A 4,541-nucleotide genomic window follows, 5' to 3' on the forward strand; every position below is an offset into this window, starting at 1 on the left:
AAATCATTCTAATCAATAGAATTTCAAAGTTATAATCTGATATACATTAATCTTTTAACCAACAAATTTATAGTTTATCTTTGTAATTTCTTTTAGTTTTCCCACGCCACAAATGGATAATAGCAATATAGTATCTTGTAGTAGGATAAATTCAATTAATAATCAAACTCTATAAAGAGAATAACATAATAAGATCACCTTAAATTATAGAGAGAAATTAGTATTTACGACTGTTTAGCTAATTAGATATAGTTTGTTATAACTTAATATATGCCTTTCATTTCTTTCCTTAAGGATTTAATTTTTTTCTGCAATGCTTTAAAAAAAATTCTTAAAAAAATGTAATACTCAGATACGTAACCTTGATGTAATAATTACAATATTGATCAATGCTTATTATTTAAACAATGATGTAATTACATTCCTTGATGGTCCAAGAAGAAGTGTTTTGAAGGAATGGTAAGAAAAAATTAACTCCTGAGGGTTTTTGAGAAGTTGTACATTTTTTAGACGAAATACGGTTTGTATGAGCTAAAACCAAAGCGGCTACAAATCGTGAGAATTCAAAATATTCTTTATAATTAGATATAGAAAAAGATTTTTTGTTAAAACGTAGAATCTAAATTTTATGTTAAGATATAAAAAAATTAATTGCTAGTATTATAAATTTAATGAAACTGTTAGTATACTAGCTAGATCAAATTAACAAATTTAATTTTTTTAAAAAAAAATTAATATTCAAGGTCATATAAATATAAATTTTGAACGAATCAAAAAAAATATACCTTAATTTGTTATAACTCTAAATTTGAATCTCGGGCAATCGCTTAACAATCTCAATTGAATTAAGAATTGAAACATATAGAGTCAAAATATAATTTTAAAATACGTCAAATATACATAAAAAAATTTGACGGAGCAATTTATTCAAACAAACAATAAAATATAAAATAGACGGGCAAGAAAATCATGATTTTTTTTCCGAAGGCCGAAAAACATCACCTTCAATCCATGAATATTTCTGATCAAACCGTACGACTCTCTCTAAATTTTTATTTAATTTTCTCTCTAAGCTTTAGTGAGACATTATTCAAATCTTCTCTCTTACATAGTAATTGGTCCCGTTCATTAGCTACTAAGATAATGGAGAAAATTGGGGAAATTGTACATTTAAGAGAAGGTGTTTGCTCAAAAATAATCAGAAAATAATAAATGAAAGTAGGGCCATGATTAGAATATCTACAACTACAAATTGGCTTGCCCATTGCCACAAGCAAAATTTCAATTATTTCTCCAAACAATTTGGGCCCTTCTCCTACCCTAAATAAGAACTTCACAAAAATTTAACATAACAACTAAATAAAAAGAAGTTTGGACCCACACCATAAATAATGGAAACATGTCTATACCAATCAATCTACATTCTTGACTGTTTTATATTCCATTATAAACGCTCAATTTCAAACAAAAAAAGTTTTCATATTAATTACTGATAACGTAGCACATCTAGTAGGGGCGAAGCAACCTCGCCAGGAACGAACATCACTAAGTCAAGCATTTCACCGACCTGGTAACAATGTCCGACCTTCTCGAAATCATAGAGCACATGACTTGGGGGGTCACCGGATCGATGGGAATTCAAACATCATCCGAGACAATCATGCCTGATAAGGTCGGACCAAGAATCCTATCCGAGCTCTGAGTTATATTCAACCGAAAGACCCGACCATCTCGTCCGAGCTCCGAGCCACTCTCAGATACGAGGACCATGATAACTTGGCTCCCAAGTTATCCGGGCTTCAAGGCTTGACCGGGCTCCGAAGTCCTACCCAGGAGCGCTCACTCGTGTACCAGATCCTGGGACCACAGAAGATCTTCTGACAGGTACGAGAGGAATGTTCCCTCTGACACACCTAACAACCCGTGCCTCCCGCAGGGATATTCTACCACGTCAGCATAACTGATTTCTGGGACCACTGGGCTCACAGCCTGCCAGCAAGGCAGGTTTGTCCTTAAACCCTAACTATAAATAGAGGGTTTAAGGACAAACCCTAGGTAATTCTCTTTTCTCTACTCTAAGCACTCTTTTTTCTCTTCTTCTTCTCTCTCTACCTTAAAACCTTACTTGAGCGTCGGAGCGAACGTCCGGTGACCCCCACCGGAGTTCCTTCTGACCTCTGTTTACTTGTGGTGTGCATGTCGTTACAGCTCGGATTCAGTTTGGTGATTCATCACTTGGCGCCGTCTGTGGGAAACCGTTTTGTATTCCCCTGTTCTACTCTGGTTCTTTTGACGTTGCTGTTCAGATCTTGACAAGAAACAATGGCTGATGATCCTGTTTTGGACAGGGTAGACCCTCTGGGAACTACGGTTACCGACACTAACTTGCAAGTCACACCCACTTATCAACCCCAGGAACCATCGTGCCTCAGAGTTTCCTCCACAATACCTTGTCTCCCACTCAACTCAACTTCCCGGTAGACGCTACACTGGTGGCTACGGGAACAGGAACAACTTCTGGGCAAGATATACCTCCGGCGGTCTTACAAGTTCAAGAATATTTAGAATACATGGCTCGCCAACTGCACCAGGCCCAGCAGATGCATTTTGCAGTCATGTCCCAGTATTACCCAAGTTACAATCCCTCGGCCACCCCCGTGGCCCCTCCATCCCAAGCTGCTGAGTTTCAGGATGGTCGTCCTCCGAGAGAAGAAGGTCGGAACGATCACCCACGACCCAGACCTAGGGGTCCCACAGAGCATCAAGCACCAAGAGGCGAAGATCATCGTGACACTAATCTGCCGAGAGACGAAGGTCGGCATGATCGCCCTCTGCCGAGAGACGAAGGTCGGCATGATCTCCCTTTTCCGAGAGACGAAGGTCGGAATGATCCTCCTCCTCCTCGAAGGGAGGGGGTGCAAGACGAGAATCTACCGCCGGGGACACAGCGCGGTGACGCTGGATTGGGGAGGGGAGACCCAGACCCGGAGGCAGATCCTCTACGGACCGCGAGAGCAGGAGTTCCACCGGTCAGGAGAAACGGGGCAGAAAGTGTTCACAGCTCGGGTGCCGCGTCACAGCATCAGAAAACTTTGTATGACGAAGTTACTCGTCTTGTCCAGGCCGAGCTGGATAAGCATAAAGGGCACAAGGCAGAGTCTCGACCTTTTACTACCTGTGGCATAGCTAGCCCCTTGTCAAAGGCTATATGGGATGACCCATTTCCAGATAAGTTTAAATATCCGCCCATTGACAGATATAACGGTAAATCCGACCCGATGACTCATTTAAGTTGCTTTCAGGTTGCCATGGGAGTCCAAAGTGTCTCGGACGCCACGGTGTGCAAAGTGTTCCCTTCAACGTTGAGTGATGCAGCGCAAAAGTGGTACCAGAACCTCAAGGAGGGCTCTATTACTAGTTTCAGGGAGCTCGCTATGGCTTTCAAAACTCATTTTGCCCCGAGCATCGAACGAAAGAAAAGATCTAGTGATTTGAAGAAATGCTTTCAAAAGCAGGGAGAAAGTTTGAAAGCTTACATTGCTCGGTTCAACGCCGAGGCGATCATGATAGAAGATTTGAACGGTGATACCGCCATCGATGCTATGAAAGATAACACCAGCATGCAAGTCTTCCGAGACAGCCTGATCACCAACCCGGTTGACACTTACACCGAGTTGATGGACAGGGCTTGGAATTATATCAATCTCGACGAGGAAAGGCAGAGGAAGTCTTACGGGATGGCTAGCCCAGTTCCCAGTAAAACGCAGAATACTCAGGGATCCAATCGTAGCCAAGATCGGTACCGACCTCTGAATGAGACTTCGGGGTACAGGGGTAACAAGCCATTTAATGCTCAAACCAGTCCGCCAAGTACGGGGCCTGGTACGAAGCCCAGTTTCAGTATTGGAGGAGGAACGGAAGGATACGTGGACCGAGCAGGAGTACCAAGACAATACGTACCACTTAACACACCGAGGGAGCAGATTCTATCCTGGATCAAGCACAACAACGAAGAGATTCGTTATCCACCGAGGCTAGTGAAAGATGAAGACCGATCCAAGTTCTGTGATTTTCATGATGGTTATGGCCACGAAACAGAGGAATGTGGACGTTTGTGAAGTGAGATAGACAAGTTAGTCTGCCAGGGGCGATTACAACATTTTGTTGTGGCCAAGGAGGGCCAAGACCGAGGAAATACGAGGGTCAACTCGGTCAGGTCGGAGCCAGGGGGGAGCAGGGAAGCCCAATCCCCATCAAAGAAAACACAAGTCACAGGAGTAATCAACACTATCTCAGGAGGAACTTTAGAATCCGAGTATGGTCGCAAACGCAGAAAGAAAAAGCAAAAGATGGTGATGTCGGTTTCCACGGGGTCGCCATGGCCTAACATTGTTTTTGGGCCAGAGGATGCGAAAGGAGTAGATTTTCCTCATGAAGACGCTTTGATTGTATCAGCAATCATTGGATCGAAATGGGTAAAACGATTGCTGGTGGACGATGGTACCTCGGTTAACTTGTTGACTCTGTCAGTCTTTTTGTCG

This window comes from Mercurialis annua, linkage group LG2 (genome assembly GCF_937616625.2).
Source record: "Mercurialis annua linkage group LG2, ddMerAnnu1.2, whole genome shotgun sequence".
Lineage (NCBI taxonomy): Eukaryota > Viridiplantae > Streptophyta > Magnoliopsida > Malpighiales > Euphorbiaceae > Mercurialis > Mercurialis annua.